We start from the raw sequence: 22,007 nt of genomic DNA on the forward strand, positions 1-22,007 counted from the left end.
TGTAATCTCTTAGTTTGACTGAGGTAATGAACCTTTCAACTATGCCGAACAAAAAAAAATAGCTAGTTGAAGCTGTGTTTAAATTCTTCATCAATATAAAATCATAAACATGAAAATTATAATGTAAATATGTATTTCAAAGAAATAATAGCCTTTTTAATAATTAAATCTCGATAATCAGTGTAAATTGGTTTTCTTCAGTATTGTTTAATGAATTATTATAGATGTAGACTGACAATAACATTTTGAAACTATAGAAAACCTTAAAATATTGTAGATTGTCAACAGTGTCAAAATGTTATCTCTTAGTTTGACTGTGATATTGGACCTTTCAACTACGCCGAACAAAAAAATAGCTAGTTGAAGCTGTGTTTAAATTAGAAGACCTTAAAGTGTAGCAAATTGTCAAACAATGTCAAAATGTAATCTCTTAGTTTGACTGTGTTATTGGACCTATCAACTATTCCGAACAAAAAAAATAGCTAGTTGAAGCTGTATTTAAATTCTTCATCAATATAAAATCAAAAACATGAAAATTATAATGTAAGTGTCTATTTCAAAGAAATAACAGCCTTCTTAATAATTTAACGACGATAATTAGTGGAAATTGGTTTTCTTCAGTATTGCTTATGAATGATTAGAGATGGTGACTGACAATAACATTTTGAAACTATAGAAAATCTTAAAATGTAGTAAATTGTCAGCAGTGTCAAAATGTAATTTCTTAGTTTGACTGTGATATTGGACCTTTCAACTATGCCGATTAAAAAAATAACTAGCTGAAGCTGTGTTTAAATTCCTCCTCAATGTAAAATAATAATCATGAAAATTATAATTTAAATGTGTATTTCAAAGAAATTATAGTCTTCTTAATAACTTATTGTCGGCAATCTGCGGAAGTTCGTTTTAATCAGTATTGTTTATGAATGATGTGTTAAATTTGTTAATAATGGACCACTTTCTTCAGAAAACATTGTAATGATTGGCGTGAATGACTCGGAATAGATTGGACTGAAACATTCCTCGATAAGTATTATTTTCGAGGCGGCATTTCTATTAGTAGATGAGGAATATCGTGAAGTTTATACTTATAAATAGAATATTAAGTACAATATGTATAAGTATGATACAAAACGATGGTTTATAAACCGAAATGGCTTTTACGATAAAATCATAAGACCATTTAGTGAAAATGGTTATGAAATAGTGCAAGTACAAGAGGAGATTCGAAAAATATGTAGTTTCTTCGGAGTGAGAGCTGTTTACGTTAAAGGAAACGTGCCGACCGATAAGGTCCTAATAGAAGATATTTGAAAAAAATTACGTTTTCTAAAGAGTTAAAGAGGCTGAGTTACAAGGTCGAACCTTAAAACGTACAGGGATTAGGAGGCACAGTTGGGGGGCTACCACCCCCAAACCCCCGCTTTCGCAGCCTTTAAATATAAAAAAAAATTTCTTTAAACTGAAAGTAAGGAGCGACATTAAAACTTAAAAAGAACAGAAATTATTCCGTATATGAAAGAGGCTGTGCCCTCCTCAACGCCTCGCTCTTTACGCTAAAGTTTGACTTTCTCACAACTCTTTTTTAAACAATAAAAACTTTAGCGTAAAGAGCGAGGCGTTGAGGAGGGCACAGCCTCTTTCATATACGGAATAATTTCTGTTCTTTTTAAGTTTTAATGTCGCTCCTTACTTTCAGTTTAAAGAAATTTTTTTTTATATTTAAAGGCTGCGAAAGCGGGGTTTGGGGGGTGGTAGCCCCCCAACTGTGCCTCCTAATCCCTGTACGTTTTAAGGTTCGACCTTGTAACTCAGCCTCTTTAACTCTTTAGAAAACGTAGTTTTTTTCAAATAATTTCTGCACGTTTTTGTACAGTTTATTACTTATTATTGCTTGACTAACTGTTAGCTGATCGTGTCAGGAGTTAAAGTTGGGGGCTTCCGCCCCCAAACCCCCCGCTCTTGAACATTCTTGTGTTAAGGCTTTTAATTCCTGAATACTCAAATCACGTCGTACAGGGTGCCTCCTAATCCCTGTACGTTTTAAGGTTCGAACTTGTGACTCAGCCTCTTTAACAGCCCCCCAACTGTGCCTCCTAATCCCTGTACGTTTTAAGGGTCGACCTTGTAACTCAGCCTCTTTAACTCTTTAGAAAACGTAATTTTTTTCAAATAATTTAAAAAAGAAACTGAGTTTCTTTTCAAAGTATATAAAAAAGTTGCTCTGATGGTGAATCGAACCCGAGTTTTCCGCCTGAAAGTCTGAAGTCTTAGCCGCTGGACTATACAAACACAATAGTAATTGTTGTTTAGCAAATAGAAGGTATTTTCGACGCAAGCAAATTCCCAAAAATCTTGATATGTGGTTTTTGGAAAACAGGGAAGGAGTGATCAGATTGAGCTGAAATTTTGACGATAAGCTCCCAGGCCCCAGGAAAGCTTATCCTCTAAATTTCAGCCCGATCAGACAACGTTAAAGGGGGGTTGTGGAGGGAAAAATTAACATGGGCTAATATAGGAAAACGAGGTTTTTCGTAAATGTAAATTCGGGGGATAATTTTTTCGGTCTGAAAATATCAAAAGGCCCTAACAGGTCGAATTCTGCTTCGAATGAGTCCTCATTCAACCGGATCCGGTGCCAACTGTGGCCTGTAGGCGTGGCTAACAAAAAAAAAAGAGATGAATTTTAAGTGGCTATATTTGGTTTTTTGAAAACAGGGAAGGAGTGATCGGATTGAGCTGAAATTTCGAGGATAAGCTCCCGGGCCCTAGGAAAGCTTAACCTCTAAATTTCAGCCCAATCGGACAACGTTAAAGGGGGCTGTGGTGGGAGGGTCCAAACTTCCGGCCCAGTTTACCCCATGAAGATAAAGTCGGAGGAGGATGAAATTTTGCAAGTTTCTTAGTTTGAGCTTGGGCTACAAAATGCAATTACCGCCGTCTCTCTGCGACCTCTAGGACCTGAAATCGCTTAACATTGTGGTGGGTCGCCTCTTTATAGAGGCACAAGTGTGCCTCCTTGATATAATATAAATATTCCTTTATTCAACTTGGAGGACCTCAATTGTTAGAAATACCCTCATTCAGTTCATGACCCTGAAGATGAAGTTCGTATTTTCGCTCAATGGATACCCTCGAAGATGCCTGATATTGCAAAAATCTATCAGATATTCAGTAATTTAGCTTAAACACTTTTTATTTTCAATACAAAAATATTAATAACGCGTGTTTTTCACTATTTTAAAAACTTTATAGAAAAAGTTAATAGAGAGTTAATAGCTAAAGTTATTATCAGAAGGCTCCTGCAAAAGGACAGAACTATGGTAGATATGCATGGAATAAGTAGACAGGCATGGAATTTCTTCAAATTGTTTCTACAGTCTTAATGTGACAAAATCTAGTTTTGCCTGAATAAACTAAAATGGAATGTTGATGTAATATTATTTTACATGATTCAACATGTGAGTAACAGTGGAAGATACCATGCTAATCTTATTAACAGAAACATCCTGTATATTATAGTGCAAGAACTTGACTAATGCCCTGACGAGGATCTGCGTAACAATGCAAAGTAAACTAAAGAAACAAAAATTAACGAACAGGGATAGTCACTAATCATAAATCATTATGGGTGGCATCGTGATTGGATTATTTTCGAGGATTCGGGGAACTCAATTTTTTTTTTTTTGGGGGGGGGGGGTGGGGGGGTGTCGAATAGATTTTCGGGGAAATCTCCAAATACTCGGGAATAGTACAAGCCCTGCTTGATTTCTAATCAGTAAAATCGAAATGCTTAACCACACGAGAAAGGAAAAGCTCCGACTTTGCGGTTGACGACAATAAAGAATTCCCGCAAATTAATTGAAAGTCAGCCAAACGGTACCACCTCTGGTGGTAGTGGGGCGGTGGCGCCTTTGTGACACTTTGCTTGCGGTCAATCGGAGCTCTCGTTGATGGCGTTTGGTTAATGTGCCTTCATTTTCATTAATGTCATTTGATTTTTCAGGGTTGTTTCCCCCTTTTTTCAGAAATTGAACATTAAATCTCGTACAAACTTTTACCAAGGACATTAAATATCGTACAGGCTTTTACCAAGGATATTAAATATCGTACAAGCTTTTACCAAGGACATTAAATCTCGTTTCGTATGTAAATAATCCATATCCACCAAATTGTCGAATTTTAGACACGAAAATTATGGATATATAGATAAATATTAAGTGTTCCTGTTTCTCATTTGTTTATTTCTTATATAAGAAACCACCGAGTATATCCAAGAGGGGCAATCCATATGGGATGAGTATGTTGACCATTGTGATCATGAAGGAGAGGATGTATGGTCCGAGTGGGAGCTCACCGAAAGCGAGGAGCTTCTTCTTTGCGACACAAATACTGATGCTACAGATGATGTGATGGAGGTTCATTACACGAAGGAGGTGTTTTCGTATACCTAGGAGGATTTGGTGGGTTGGGGGTCTTCGGGTCGATTCTGCGTCGAAGACAATGAACGTTTGTTAGATGGTCTGCCCCTTTGAGGAATAAAGAGTACGCGATGATTTGTATGGTGCTCTTCCCCTCTGGCTGAGTTGAGAGTGATAATGGAAAACAATAATGACACTGATATTCAAGTAATAGAACCGGATGTTATATTTTTAAAGAGTATTGTAAACGTTGATTTAACATTTGAATAAAAAATATTTTTGACATATGGTTTTATTTTAATAGCTTAGAAGAAAAAAAAAGGGGAAATGGTTGATTTCTTAAGAAAAAAAATACATTACACAGCTAACTTCTATGAAATTTTTTTATCTTTGATAGAAAACTTGGCGGAGGAGGAGGGGGCACAGAAGTCTCTGATGGTATCCTTACTCTAGGCTTAACGAGTAGGAGAAAATTAATATAGTACAAACGAATTTATTGTATAATTACGATACAAAACTTATCTAACATAACAATAATGAAATTTATCGTAAAATGGTATATGAGAACTCTTACAGAACGATTTTTTATGTTCAAAATCCATTACGAATAAAAATCTTTTATGTTCTCTCTTAAAGGACCACTTTTTCTCTTCTCTTAAATCATATTCATCATAATATTTACCGTTTTATCTTGCAATATGCCCATATTTCTTTGAGTTTTCATCATTGTCTTTTATCGTATATTTTGAGCTATCTCTGTAGAGATAGTCCTCTTTTCTTTGTCTCTTCTTTCGATCTTCCTCTTCATTTTCGTATCAAACCTCGTTTGATGAGTCTTTACTTGTACCCTGTATAAATTTCACTCCATATCAATCAAGATTATTTTCCTCATTTCCTCCAGATTTTTCTCGTCTATTCGAGAGTCTAAACATGTAGTAGGTTCATGAGAATTCTCAAAATCATGATAATGTCCCTTACATATAGAACAGTCGCAAAAAAGGATATTTCTAACTCAATTTGTTCATTCATGCTAGCGCACTGAAACTCTAGACAAACCACGCAATGATCTTGTCCCGTTAGTATTTCTAAGTCCCTGATTGGTCTATAAAGAGACATGTGATCTTGTTAGTTTAGTATTGTAGCCCTCTGATTAGTTTAGTTTAGAAGTGGTGACCCCCTCCCTACTCTCATGGGTAATATTTTGCCCCTCCCCACATGCCCCAGGGGCATAAAAGGTTTTTTGTGGAAGGGTTAGTACATTGTGTCACGCTGGTCTCAATTTTTAGGAGTCATCAGAAAGAAACGCTAATGTTTTTTTTTCATCAAATTTAAAAGGTCAATTCTTGTGTAAATGAAGTTTTTACTGGAAATACCCCAAAAATTGCCATATGTGCAATAATGCCTCTTAGAAGTTGCCGTGTGTCAACCATTCAGTCTCACAGGGTCTGAAGGAGATAAAATAATAGCAAAAAATTAATAAAATATGGAATTAAATCACGTGTCTTGTGCACCATTTTCATAAGTTTTGGACAAATTTAGATCATTCTCAAATAAAACGTTTCTAAACTATCATTCTCTAAGAAAACATTGCTAGAAATTCTTTAAGAAGGACAATCCAAAATGCTAGGATCATAACGCTAAAAAGCGAAGAATTGTTATGTCCTGGTTTATAATACCCTTCTAAAGGCATTATTTGACGAGCAGGTGCAATTTCTAGTAATCGATTTTACTCTCTTCGCCTCAATTATTGCATTCATGAGAAACACACCAACGCCATTCTAGTAAGCGAAACATGGGAGATTCTACTCGTATGCAATAGGTCATTTCTAGAATGTATTAGCCAGAACAGAATATTGGAAAAGGCTTCATGGACGAGTTGATTAAGGCATAGTTCTATTGGATGGAAATTGGCCTTTCAAGTCCAGATGAAGGCAAAAATCATTAGAATATAATTATCCTTTGAGAAATGTCCTGGAAAAAATGTGTTATGTAGCACCTACGTATGTGCCTTCCTCAATTAAAAGCGGGGGATTCCCTCATTGACTCTAGAAGAGACATATAACGTGATAATTCATCATCCATAATCATTCCTCACCTTGTAAGGACTAATGAAAGACTTATATATCCCAGGGCATAACTTAAAACCCTTGCCCTGAGGGCTGTGGGGGGAGTGTCATACTCAAAGACATAATTTCCGGACCTTTGAACTACGTCGACGAAAATTCCTGTCTCAAAATTTTTATTGGATGTGTTTGGAGAAATGGTGGGAGTGAGAGGGGGGTCAGTTGCCCTCCAATCACTTACGACTATTAAAATTGGCACTAGCGCTTTCAATTTCCAATCGAATGAGCCCTTTTTGAAGTTTCTACGAAAATTAAAAAAAAAAACCTCATATGCCCGCAGGGCATAACTTACAACCCTTGCCTTGACGGCTGTGGTGGGAGTTTCATCCTCAAAGATATAATTTCAGAATCTTTCAACTATGTTGAACAAAATGGCTATCTTAAAATTTTGATTGGATATGTTTGGGGAAACGCTGGGCCTGAAAGGTATGTTAGTTGTCCTCCAATCACTGTCAACTATTAAAAAGGGCACTAGCCCTTCGAATTTCTAATCGAATAAGGCTTTTTCGAAGTTTCTGCAACTCCTTTGATACGAAGCGCCCTGGTCTAAACAAAACAAAACAAAATAGAGAATCAATACATTGTGCCCACATCGCTCTTTTCTCAGGCAGTGCTATTGCGTTGCCTATGATTAAGTGACCTTTGTTTTAGCAGTTGTTATTTTAGGAAGTGGCAATTATTTAGCAATAGGAAGTGGAACTAGGGGACAAGCCTTAGCACAGAGAGCATTGGGTTGAGTTAGAAGCAGCCTCCCTGATATACGGAATAAATTCTTTGTTTATAACTTCCAATGTCGTTCTAAACTTCATTTTAAAAAAGCTTGTTTTTTATTTAATATCTGTTCGTTTTTAACAGCATACCCAGGATTAAGCCAAGTAGGAAAGGGCTCTTACCTCCTTAAATACGACAATTTAAGTCATTAAACAAATAAACAGTTTTTTTCAACTGAAGGTAAGGAGCAGCATCAAAACTCAGAACGAACAGAAATTATTCTGCATTTGAAGGGGTCGCCCCCCTCCTCAATACTTTGCTCTTCATGCTAAAGTTTTTAGCAATTCTAAGAAAGAGTTCCATTCTAATTAAACGGCCCTTGTGTTTCAGGTGTCGTTCTTCAAAAAATTTGGACACACAGTCCCACTTTAGCGTAAATAGCAAGGTATTGGAGAAGAGGGCAGTCACTTCATATGGGGAATAATTTTGAGTCTTGAGTTTGATGTTACTCCTTATTTTCGGTTGAAAACACTTTTTTTTATCTAATATCTGATTGTTTTTCAAAAAATGCCGGTAAATCCGTAGCAAAATGTGTTAGCTACAATTATTCTGCATATTATGAAGTAAGAATTGTTTTCTGACTTCACACTGTCTAAATACTTTATCCTCTCCACCCCCACCCACCCCTAGTATGCATATATATAGCCCAAACTATAGATTTCCCATCTATTCTGTCACTTCTCTTTTTTCTGGCGCTAAGGGGAAAGAAACTAGTGAAAGCAATTGGTTTTCAGTAAGTTAATGCTTGAACAACTTAAGCGGTAGTGGATGTATTATTCAAGTACCCGTGGAAAATTACCCCCCCCCCATCTCCTCCTAAAATTTCTTGCAAAACATTCAGTCTGAAAAATCTCATTATCATACTTTCATTTGTAACAGATGTTAATGTCTAATCGTTTTTCCGAATACTCCAAAAATACCCCTTCCACTGAGAATCCAAAGACGCAAAAAATTTCCCTCAGAAAATTTCCCTGGAACATCTCCACGTGCAAAAGTGAATAGGCAAAGACAAACTAAGACAAATAAAAAAGTCTTGTATAGGTATTCTGTCAAATCTCCACAATGTAAAAAATTTCTTGGAAAGTTCATCCTCATGAGATTTCCCTCGACCAGCAAAAATTATAATAATGAAAACCCATCCCCAGCACAAAATCTACCCCCCCCCCCTCCGAATAATTTCTGTATACTTCTCAAAAACAAATACTATATGTAAACACTGGGAGAATTTTATGACTTACAGAACTACTCCCAGGGGCGGAGGGGGTCATTTTATTTCCAAACGTACATTTTTTCGGACTTTTCAACTATGCTAAACAAAATAGCTGTCTCAAAATTTGGATCGAGTGGTTTATGAGAAAAAGCGGTGTGGGAGGGGGGCTAGTTGCCCTCCAATATTTTTGATCACTTTAAAAGGGCACTAGAACTTTTACCTTCCGTTCAAATGATGCATATTCCGATGCTCTAGGATCTTGTTTTGATACGATTAACCTTGGGGAAAAAAAACAAATGAAGACGCATTCGTAATCTTTCTGCTGAGAAAAAAAAATTCAAAATTCCCCATTTTCGCAGATAGGTGCTTAAAATCTCTACAGTAGAATTTTCTGAAAAATAAATCTAACTCTAGGATTTTCATGAGCATTCCTTGACTTTTAGGGGGCTTTCCCCCCTTTTTCGAAAATTAGGCAAGTTTCCTCAGGCTCGTACCGTTTTACGGGTTACACTAAGCTTAAAGAATCTTATATTTTTGGATAATAAGCCGATTCTTTGATACATGTAGTAATATTCAAATTCCGTTTTTTAGGCTTTCGGTTACTATTGAGTTGTGTTACTTCTTACTTACAGCTCAATACCACGAACTGTTTGAAAGTTTAACTTTTTCACCGTAATGCTTTGAGAAAAAATAGTTCATTTAGCGGATTTACAAAAATAAACAGTCATTTAGAAATAAAGTCTAATGATCCAATACATAACAAAATTAAAAAGCAACAAGAGTTTAATAATAATTACTTCATCAATTCTGATGAACAAAGATCAGAGATTAAGCTTACATTTCGTGCATATTCCCTTTAGGGCATTCATACATATTGAATAACATTGAATAATTCTCATTAAAATCGTAACCTTTTGGGGAAGTTTCATTTCTATTTCTAATTATGCATAAATTTTTGTGTGCCAACAGATTTTGACGAGCAACTTTAAAATGAACATGTTTTGTACATTAAAAATCAGGATGAATACAATCTTACGTTGTGGCATATACCTTAATCTATGCTTTGTTTTCTTGAGCTTCAATTTCTATTGATAAGGTTCGTTCGTTATTTAAAGTTTAATAACATGAGCTGTTTCTTCCAAAGCTCTCTTAAATATATAAAAAGGCTACTACTACCTGCTTTAACCACCGTTTCTTGTATTCAAATTAAATATTTGTAAAATCATACTTAGAGAATGAACATCATCCCTGAAAAAATATACCACTCGAAATCTTTATTAGGAGGGGGACCTAAAATATCAAATTAGTTATAGCTTGATCGTTTTCATGGTATTCAAGGCTAATTATTTAAAGAACTATTTCATAGGTATATTGTCAGAGATGCCAGTAGGAGGGGAATGACTCTGGGAGACTAAAATCCATTAAACATTGTATATAAGAACAAAAATGAAATTTATTATCATATAAATCTCGATAAAGTAAAAAAAACTAGTAGCAGTTTTCCACTTTTCCTCCCCTCATCTCAAAAATTTCCTGGCAGCATTCATGGAGCTCCCTCCCATCTCAAACTTTGTTAACCCTACCGGCATGTGGATGTAATCTTTTATATTATGTAGAAGAAGATCTTCTGCGATACTATTACTACTAATGACAACTCAATGCAGCGTAAACCCTAAGGCTAACAGGTAGACAAGCTATCCGTCTATCCGAATCTTTTAAATGTCCCCCTCTTTACATCGTCCCAGAAAGTTTTAATTTCCCTTAAATCTTTCCTTATAACCTCCTCTCATCCTATTCGGGGATGACCTGTATTTCGTTTGGCTTTAGATCGTTGGATGACAAGGGATATTTTTGGCAACCATTCAACCTTCATTCGCAGAACGTGTCCTATCCATCCCAGCTTTTCTCTCATTATAGGGCTAGAAAGTGCTATTGAACCCCATTATTCGTATAGCCAACTGTTTGAACTACGGTCAGTCAGACTGGTACCAAGACAATCCGAAGACAATTTCTCTGGAAAACATCTAACAAACCCTCCCCCATCTTTTAGAGTGCCCATACTTCAGAAACATACTTGACGACTGTCATCACCTCTCCCTCCAAACCTACTTTTTTCTTTATGTGAAGGCTCACAGAGAGTTAGAAAATTTGGATATAAAAACATACTTTTTAAGGCTGCAAGCACGCACACATGCTATCCCATCTACACTTAGATTCACCGGTCCTTCAGTAATGGCTGATGCGCAACTATTCATCACTGTGCCTAATTTTATCAAGCCCCAAAGGATGAAAATTTGTCAAATGACGCTTTGAAACGATTGTCTCTATTGACCGCTTGTTGCGTATGGGCTAAATCCATCTTTAGGAATGAATACACCGACGCTTGGCATTATTCTCATCTTATTGAAACAAAAAAAGCTAAATTTATAGTTTATAGGTAATTTTAATTTGATTAGCTATCTCAGACTGCTCACTCCACGGATTTTAGCATCCTTCATACTGAAGCTGTTGGTTTTTTTTTGCCACAAAATAGCTAAAAATTCCAGTTTATTGTGGCAGAATCTTTTTTGTTGCTTGAATATGTTGGTAAAACTTCCAATGTCTTTTCTAAAGAGCCTTTTTTGATATGTTAGAACTGTTGGTGTAACACAATGACCCCTGAGCAAAAATTAAATAAAAAAAATAAGTTTTTTTAACTGAAAGTAAGGAACGACGTCAAAACTTAAAACACACAGAAATTATCCCGTATATGAAAGGGGCTGTCCCCTCCTCAACGCCTCGCTCTTTACGCTAAACTTTTTTATTGCTTAAGAAAATAGAGTTGTGAGAAAGTCAAACTTTAGCGTAAAGAGCGAGGCGTTGAGGAGGGGACAGCCCCTTTCATATATGGGATAATTTCAGTTCGTTTTAACTTTTAACGTCGTTCCTTACTTTCAGTTAAAAAAAAAACTTGTTTTTTTATTTAATTTTTGAACGTTTTTGAATTAATGCAGGTTTTGATTTTGGCTCACCGTACACGAATAATTAAAAAAAAATGCATATTAATTTTACTTTTATTTGGTTAAATGGCTTTCTCGAGACTCGTTTAATTTTATTTACGAACGTTTTTATTAGTAATAAATATACGAAACTTACGAATTATCTTACGTAACGAACTTCTATAGTCATAGATTTTTAATACGTATATTAGGGGGTTCACCCCTAGTCAATACCTTTCTCTTTAAGCTAAAGTTCGAATTTAGTCCCAATTCTTTAAAAATGACCCCTTAATCAAAAAGGCCGTTAATTAGAATGAATAGCTCTTTTGAAAGTACTAAAAAATCTTTGACTTGAAGAGCGAGGCATTGACTAGGGGGTAAACCCAATTATATGCGTAATATTTTCTGTTTGTTTTAAGTTTCGATGTTGCTCCTTACTTTCATTTGAAAAACTTGTTTTTTTTATTTAATTTCTGATCTTTTTCTTTAATAATGATGGGAAATCCGGCGCCCCCTTCATAGCAATGTCCCTTCCCCCATGCAAACTTCCTTCATGGAAAGATTCTCCCATATAGCCCCCGAATCACCCCCCCCCCACCCACACCTACCAGAAATAATCCCCCCTGAAAACGTCTGTATACTTCCCAATAACCAATACTATATGTTAAAATTGGGTAAAGTTCATAACTTTCAGCCCTCCCCCCGGAGACTTCGGGGGATAAAGTCATCCTAAAAGACATATTTATCATATTTTCGACCATGCTGAACAAAATGGCTATCTCAAAATTTTATCGGGTGACTTTGGGGAAAAAATGAGCTTGGGAGGGGCCTAGTTGCCCTCCATTTTTTTGGTCACTTTAAAAGTGCACCATAACTTTTAATTTCCGTTCTAATGAGCCCTCCCATGATATTCTAGGACCACTGGGTCGATACAATCACCCCTCGGGAAAAAAAACAAATACACACGCATCTGTGATTTTTCTTCTGGGAAAAAATGCAAAATTCCACATTTTTGTAGATAGGTGCTTGAAACCTCTACAGTAGGGTTCTCTTATACGCTGAATGTGATGGTTCGATTTTCATTAAGGTTCTTTAACTTTTAGGGCGTCTTTCTCCCTTTTTTCTAAAATCAGCCAAATTTCTCAGGCGCTTAACTTTTGATATGTAAGACTAAACTTGATGAAACTTTTATATTTGAAATTAGCATTAAAATTAGATTCTTTTGACGTATTTATTGGTATCAAAATTCCGTTTTTTAGAGTTTCGGTTACCATTGAGCCGGGTCGCTCCTTACTTACAGTTCGTTACCACGAACTGTTTGATAAAAATAAAACCAATGAAAACGAATACGTGATCATCTTTTTGGGAAAAAAATTTTGTAGAAGTGTCTACAAAAAATTTGTAGACAGTTCTAAAAAAAAGCTAGATCATATCATGAGTTCTATGGTGTAATACTCATCAAAATCAATCTGCCTTTTCGGCGTGTTTCCCTTTTTTACGCAAATGGAGCATATTTCCTCCGACTCGTAACTTTAAACTTAATGATTCTGTATGTTTGGATTTACCATAGAAAGTTGATAGATGTAGCAATCCATTTTTTCTTTAGAGTCCTGGTCATTACTCAAACAAGTCAATCCTTTATTGCGGTTGATTCCCTCAAACTTTTTAATATATAAATATAAAAATTATACCCCAGTTTTTCCATTAAAACGGTGATAATACATAGTTTATAATACATACACATAGTTTATAATACATAGAAAATATTTTTTTTCAACAAGAAGGGAGATATAAACCTACAGCACTTATATTCAGGCTGAAATCATAAGATTTTTACCCCCGCCCCAAGACACTGTTTTATATTTATCTGAAAGCTCAACGAGAGTTAAAAAAAATATAGGCGAGGAATTGCCCTTTTTGTAGCATCAAGCGAATCTCTCTTATCTATCACAATGGCTCAGCAGCCTTCTTCCTAATAGCTGAATCGGAATGATGCATTACTGTTTCACAGATTAAGTGCGTCAACTTTGTTGAATAAAGCTAAAAATAAAAGTCTATATTATCTGTTTATTTTGTATGAACTACGGGACTCATTAGGAGCAAATGTACCATCTTGCGGCGTTGCTGCCTCTGAAGCTGAGAAGTCAAACGTATAATTTTAATTTCCGTTCAAATTAAACTTGGTTAAATTTTAATTTAAGTTTGAATGACACTTACGACCAGTGGGAGTTTGAGGCCCAGTTTTTCTGACAAAAGACAGTACATTTCTTTAATTTTATATTTTTACACTCTGATGGTGCACTTAGCCCCAACCCCCAAGATTATGACGCCTAAAACTGCTACTGCTATTGACGATTTTCTAGGACCATTGACTTGATTTGATCATCCAAAGGGAAAACTAAATTAAGCAAAAAAAGAAAATAATAAACACGTATACGTGATCTTTCTTAGTGGAAAAACTGAAACATTCCGAATATTGTAGACAGGTGCTTGAGAAATTCGTAACAGGGTTCTGTGGTACACTGAAGATATAATTTTCATTGTTTACCTTTTGGGGGGTACTTTCCACTTTTTAAAAAATCCAACAAGTTTTCTAAGACTTGTAATTTAGGATGGTAAACTTAAACTTAATGGTTATTAAATATACAGAAGAAATCTGTTAAAAAGCTGAATCAGTTTACATATGCATTGTTACCAATATTTCCTTTTTATTTTCCGTCACTATTAGCCCTTGTCGTTCTTTAGTTACAGCTTTTTACCACAAACTGATTAATTTGGTTTAATAAACCTTTTGGCTTCTTCTTTTCATAATGTCCTGACAGTAAAAAGGCTATCGGACTTTGAAAAGGCACTATTTAAGGGGTACTATACATAATTTGAAGCCAAAGCGCTAAAAAAAAAAAAAAAGTTTTACTAACTTATTTTGTCAGGTAGTTGAGACATCATCTTGGTAGTTCAGAATTACTTACTGAATCAGAAAATACTCAAAATAAATACATAATTTGAAGTCAAAATACTAAAACAAAAGAAAAAACGAAGCAGAGATTACGAGCTTGTTTTGTCAGAAAATTGGGACCTCGTCTTGGGGGTTCAAAATTAGTTACAGCAACCTACAAGATATGAGAAAGCGTTTATGGCAAATAACTGAGATATAAGAAAATGTTGAGATTCCCTTTTGACAAAAATCCCTTCTCCATTTGATGCCCCTTTGTCAATAATTCTTGGGTGTCACAATAAATCATCAGCTATATCTCTCATCTATTCATTACACAATGCCGGGGAGCAATCGACTTGAAGCAGGGAAATGGTTTATATCTTGAAAAATAATGGATAGGATCTATGTTTAAATTTGCAAAAAAAAGTAAAAATACGATACAACGATCTGAATACATATCTCAAGTTATGTCAGTCTTCCATGCCCGAAGGTACGTCATGAGCTAAAACGGAAAATTGAATAAAATATTACAGAAGAAAACGGAAAAAAGAAAATAATATATTTTGGAAAAAAACCTAAGATCCAAGGTGGACCCTAGAGTGACCTCTCAAGTAAAAGGCTAAGATGAAAAAAACATATTTACAGGAGCACATTCCTTTAAATGACAAAGCACACTTCGTATTTACTAAGCCCGGTTTCTAGAATATGATTGATGATAAAGGAATAGTAAGAAACTACGATTGGGGAGAAAAACAGTAATGTTTGGCACAAGTTCAAAAATTGATACATAGACCTCGAGGTGAAAATCGTTATTCAAGACGGTTCTTTGGTCAACAAAGTTGCAATTCAAAGACAACAAACGAAGAATAACAGCCTAAAAGTAAAAGTATCGATGAGTAAGAGGACATGGAGATAGACAAAAGGACAGAGAGTCGGAGACCAAAAAAGAGAGAGATGGAGGTGAGACAGGGAATACTGAAGATTATGCATTTACCTTAAACAACGTTGACAGAAATAGAAATAGATAAAATCTTTCTGGAAATGTATTCCAAAATATATTCTAATATTTTGGAGGGAAGAGCAAACTGAAAGACTGAAGTCCAAGAGTGGGAGAGAGTGTGTCTCCGAGAAAGAGAGAGATAGAGGGGAAATAGAAGAAGATAGAGAGGGAAATTTAGACTGTGAGACTATGGAAATTTAAACCCTCCATTATGGTGAGAAAATTAGTGTTAATGTTACTGTTGGTGCAAGAACTGTTTAAGCAAAATTATAACTGATTTCTGGCTAAATCCTTAAACTGAACATTTTTTTTATTAGTTTGCCGCTTCACATTTATGAGAGTAGCAATATTGATTTTCCATATACAAATATTTTTTCTAACTTCATTTGACTCGCCCTTTTAATATTCTTCAGTATCGTCCATTATAGCGTCTATATAGTAAAAGCACTTAGCTTTTGAAGTATTCTATAGCCCAAGAAAATCAAGAGCTTTTTCAGCTTGACAGATTCCCAATGAAGCAAGAGATTGCTAAAGACTTATTTCCATTGCCAGTAGGGGAAATGACATAAAGTATTGAGAGGGAAACCGCTGCGCTTTTATGATTCATGTCTCTGTGTACCATAACACCGTGTCGGCTATTGCAAATAACGTCTTGCACCATCAGGCTTGGTGGGAACCCATTGTAATTGGTTGCTAGCTATACAAGATTCTTTCGCTTCTTAGTAATGTGTTTTTTCTTAGTGGGATTTGTACTGATTTTTCTGCATCTCCTGTTGCTGTATACTTAATTTTTTCTGATATTCTACTCTTTGTGTGTTATTTTTTCAACCATTATTACAAAAATGAATATATTTTTTACATTCACATTGCATTTCTTTTGGGTCAAAACTAGATGTAAAGGAGCTGAAAATGCTCAACATGTCACAGACATTGCATAAAATATAACCGAGCTTATATTGGGAGCAGAAAACAGCAACTTTGGATCCAAAATTCATATTGAAAACAGGTTACTTAGACATACCGAAATGGTGCTGCGGCAAAATCGTGTAATCAAGAATACAATAATATGGACTCGGATTGCAGAAATTCTTCACCAAAAATTCCAAGAAATTTTACCAATAATGTGAAAAATTAAAAAACACTGCAATATGAGTAGCCAAGATCTTCTGTAAAAAAAAAGAAAAAAAAAGAAAAAAAATTACATTGATATAAGAAAAGGCCGTCTAGAGTGTCGAGAATAAGAAAAGATGAAGTTGAAAACACAAACAGGACTGAAAATATACAAAATAGGGCCAATAATAGCCGACAGTCCGAGTAAAAATTCATATAATTATGGCAAAAATGGTGCTAAGAAAATTTTTGTTTCAGAAAACCATAAGAAAAAACAAAACTGATACAGCCTCAGGCATGGATGCCGACAGGGGGATATTGCTCCCCTGGAAATTTGGGACTATAAATATAACTATACGGCAACCAAAGCAAAGAGAGCAGAATAGGGAAAAACCATGGGAAAATGTGTGTTGCCTCATTTTTGGCTGCTTGCCGATAGATTGTTATCCTTAATAAGGAAAATATAAGTTCTAATTTGTGACTGGGTATCCCCTTTCCAGTTTTCCTCAAACATTTTTTCTATATGATTTGGTTGAAATAGCAAAAAAACAAAATTGAATTCTTTATAGAAATGAATGGTAAGTAAATAACGATCCTTGTCAATATTAAATAAAAAAAAACAAGTTTTTTTTAACTGAAAGTAAGGAGCGACATTAAAACTAAAAAAAACATAAATTATTCCGTATCTGAAAGGGGCTGTCCCTTCCACAACGCCTCGCTCTTTACGCTAAAGTTTTTCATTGTTTTAAGAAATAGAGTTGTGAGAAAGAGTCAAACTTTGGCGTATAGAGCGAGGCGTTGAGAAGGGGACAGCCCCTTTCATATACGGAATAATTTTTGTTCGTTTTTAGTTTAAGTATTCCTCCTTACTTTCAGTTAAAAAAAAACTTGTTTTTTATTAAATTTTTGAATGTTGTTATATTAATGCAGGTCTTGATTTTGGCTCACCGTACATGAATAATTAAAACTAAATTTACATATTAATTTTATTTTTTGGCTAAATGGCTTTCTCGAAAGTTGTTTAATTTTATTTACGAACCTTTTTTATTAGTAATAAATAAAACTTACGAATAAATAAAACTTTACGTAACTTACGAATTAACTTACTTAACGAACTTCTATATTCGTATATTTTTATTACGTATATTAGGGGGTTCACCCCCTGGTCAATACCTCGCTCTTTACGCTAAAGCTCAAATTTATTCCCAATTCTTTAAGAATAACCCCTTAATCACAAAGGCCATTAATTAGAATGAATAGCTATTACGAAAGTACTAAAAAACCTTTAGCGTAAAGAGCGATGTATTGACAAGGGGGCAAATCCAATCATATACGTAATAGTTTCTATTCGTTTTAAGTTTTGATAATGAAAAGTCTTCAGTTGAAAAGTTTTTCAGTTGAAAACTTGTATGTTTTTTTTTATTTAATTTCTGATCTTTTTTTAAATAATACTGGGAAATTCGGTGTCCCCTTCATAGCAATGTCCCTTAACCCATGAAAACTTCCTCCCTGGAAAGATCCTTTCACGTAACCCCCGATCCCCACCACTACAAGAAAAAAACTCCCCTGAAAACGTCTGTATACTTCCCAATAACCAATACTATATATAAACATTAGGCAAAGTTCATAACTTGCAGCCCTTCCACCGGGAACTGTGGGGGATGCAGTCATCCTCAAAGACATAGCAATTATATTTTCGGACCATGCTAAACTAAATAGCTATCTCAAAATTTTGATCAGGTGACTTTTGGGAAAAAACGAGCGTGGGAGGGGGCCTAGTTGCCCTAAATGTTTTGGTCACTTGAAAAGGGCATTAGTATATTTAATTTCCGTTCGAATGAGTCCTCCAACGATATTCTAGGACCGCTGGGTTGATACGATCACCCCTGGAAAAAAAAAACAAAAAAAAACAAAAAACAAGTAAACACTCATCCGTGATCTTTCTTCTGGCATAAAATACAAATTCCACATTTTTGCAGATAGAAGCTTGAAACTGGGATAGTAGGGATCTCTGATACACTAAATCTGATGGCATGATTTTCATTAAGTTTCTATGAGTTTTAGGGGATGTTTCCCCCTTTTTTTTAAAGTAAAGCAAAGTTTCCCAGGGGCGTAACATTTGATAAGTAAGATTAAACTTGAAAAAACTTATATATTTGAAATCAGCATAAAAATTTGATTCCTTTGATGTATCCATTAATATCAAAATTTCTTTTTTTAGAGTTTCGGGTACTATTGAGCTGGGTCAATCCTTACTTACAGTTCCTTACTATGAACTGTTTGAAACAAAAGTATAAGAGTCGAACTATTGATAACATTCAATCAAAGAATCAGATTTTTATGGCTATTCTATTATTGTTATTATTATTATTAGGAGGGGTCAACCCACTATCAGTGGGTTGACGCTCAGGCATTCAGGGCCCATTGCCTCTATACCTAAAAACTAAGCTCTATCTACGTTTGAGGGGGGGTGGCAATGATGGATTCGGTTTTCCCGCCCTTACAATATACCTTGCAGTTGTCACACTTTTGCTTCCCTTACTATGTCCTCCTAATGGGGATTCACCCCTGTCTATTCGGGAAAGATGATTCACGAAGTTTCCTATTTCTGTTATGGCTTCTGTGACCATATCCGTCTCGGACCTTTTAAGTCGTAGAAAATGTTTAGTCAGTGTGTGGTTAAACCTCTGGAGTAATTCCTTCGTTTCCTTACACCCCACTTTCCTATGCCAATAGTGTTCTGCTCTGTCATTGCTCCAACCTCTCACTGCTGCCTTCCAGCAACTCTGAGAAATTGGAATGTAATGTTATGGGCGATAATATCTCAGTGATGCCCCAGCCTGAGCGGCTTCATCTGCCATATCATTACCCTTAATTTTCCAGTACCTAGGGACCCATATCAGGGTAGTTTGGTTTCCTTTGGATGCCAAGCTATTCAGGGCTTCATGGCTCCCCAATTTTCTATTTTGCTGGCTCTTTACGGTCTGAAGAGCCTTTTGGCATGCTTGATTGTCAGTTAAGACACATATATCTTTCCTTGTAATTCCCATTTCCAACAGTCTTCTAGCTGCCCGTTCTATTCCGAATATTTCAGCCTGAAAAACTGTAGCAAATTTTCCCAAGTGTTAACTAGTTACCGTCGTGTCCACGTCAGGTGTATTCTGATATATTACTACTTCTGTCCCTGATTTTCCACCAAACCGCAAACCATCAGTATAAAATATTATTGCGTTACTTTGGTGGAGCAGCTCTATCTCCTGCTCCACTTTCTTTCTGTTTTTCATGACAATTTAGAATTGCCTCTCCGGTTTTATTCCTGGGATAGTATTTTATTTAGGTATGTGCAGCTCCCTGCACTGAAGCAAAGAGCTAAAGGTGCCAACATGGTTTTTACTTTTCCCATTTCATCTCTGCTGTCTTTGGGTCCGTTGACTGTTTATCTGTAGTCTAACAGCACCTTTTACTGCTTCTTCTTCTAGAGAATTTTCCACTGGAAGAAGTCCCAAGATATGCTCCATGGATGCCGTAGTGGTTCCATAATATGCTGAGGTAATCATTAGGTATGCTAGCCTTTGCACCCTTATTAAGGGCGCCATGTGGCTCTCAATTCAGTTTAAATTGAACTAAACCACTATTCCATATGATAAAATTGGTCCAATTACCGTCTTATCTAAATACATGAACTTATTTTCAAGTTTTCCAAGATGATAACTGATTATCTCCTTGTCCATATCAGGAGTATTCTGATATATTACTACTCCTGTCCCTGATTTTCCTTCAAACCGCAAACCATCAGTATAGCATATTATTGCGTTACTTTGAAGGAGCAGCTCTATCTCCTGCTCCACTTCCTTTCTGTCCGTCATGACAATTTAGAATTGCCTCTCCGGTTTTATTCCTGGGATAGTATTTTCTTTAGGCATTTGCAGCTCCCTGCACTTAAGCAAAGAGCTACAGATGCCAACATGGTCATTTCTTTTCTCATTCCGTCTCTGCTGTCTTTGGGTCCATTGACCGTTTATTTGTAGTCTAACAGCACCTTTTACTGCTTTTTCCTCTAGAGATTTTTCTACTGGTAGAAGTCCCAAGATATGCTAAATGGATGCCGTAGCGGTTCCATAATGTGCTGATGTAATTATAAGACATGCTAGCCTTTGCACCCTAATTAAGGGGGCCATGTGGTTCGCAATTCGGGTTGAATTAACCCAAACCATTATTCCATTTGATAAAAAAGGTGGAATTACCGTTTTTTATAAATACATGGTCTTATTGAGAGCCAAACCTCAGTTAATTTGCACCATTCGTTGACACTGAATTAGGTAAGCTGTGGCTTTTCGTGCCTTTTGAAGAGAATGAGCTTTCCAGCTTAGTTGTTTATCAATTATGACTCCTAGGAATTATACCTGCTTTTTCAGGGCTAATAGGTGATCATATATTTTTAGAGTAAAGGGAGCTTGCAATTTCCAGCTCAGCTGTTTATCAATTATGACTCCTAGGAATTCCACCTGCTTTTTCAGGGCTAATGGGTGATCATATGTTTTTAGAGTAAAGGGAGCTTGCAATTTCCTATTTTTTTGTGAATACTACTAATTCACTCTTTTCAGGTGCTAAGCGTAGTTTATGAAACTGTGACCATATTAGGATTTTGTCCAGTATGTGCTGTCCCAATTCTAAAGTGACTTTAGACATTTTCCTCTCAGTAAGGATATTAGGTCATCTGCATATGCCTGGCTATATCCGGATTGCTTTTTTAATAAATTCAGCTCTTCATTGCCAGGTTCCAAATATATGGGGAGAATAACCCCCTGTAGGTACCCTTTCCGAACAGTCTTCGATTTTTTTTATTACCTTTAGCTCAACGACTATCTGTCAATTCCTGAGCATATGAGAATTCAATTTCTGAATAGATCTATCTAGTCTTGCTTCCTCCATTGCCATTTCTATAGATCCAAAAGTAGCATTATTAAATACTCCTTCTATGTCAAGGAATGTGCCTAAGGAATAATCTTTACATTCTAGGGCTTGCTTTACCTGCCACACCATTTGGTGAACCACAGTGTCTGTAGAGCCTCCTATCTTCAATCCCATTTGCTCCTCTGATATCGTGTTCTTGGTCTCCAGATTATCTATTAGAAACCAGTGAGTCAATCGGTCCATCACTATCAATTGACAGGAGGTTAACATAATCAAAGAGATCCCACCCCCTTCGAATCCCGATCCGGGCCCTTTTTTTTATTTTTAACTTAGGGAAATTAACATGGCATTGTTCGTTATGTTTTGTTGGTTATGTTGTTTGTTGGTTGTGATTTGATGGTTATGTGGTTTAATGTTTGTTGGTTATGTTGTTTGTTGGTTGTGATTTGATGGTTATTTGGTTTGATGTTTGGTGGTTTTGTTTGATGGTTATGTTTGTTGGTTATGCGGTTATGTTTGTTGGTTATGTTTTTGTCGTTGGTTAT

This window comes from Artemia sp. Qi Xiang Cuo, chromosome 20 (assembly GCF_049724085.1).
Source record: "Artemia sp. Qi Xiang Cuo chromosome 20, ASM4972408v1, whole genome shotgun sequence".
Classification (NCBI taxonomy): domain Eukaryota; kingdom Metazoa; phylum Arthropoda; class Branchiopoda; order Anostraca; family Artemiidae; genus Artemia; species Artemia sp. Qi Xiang Cuo.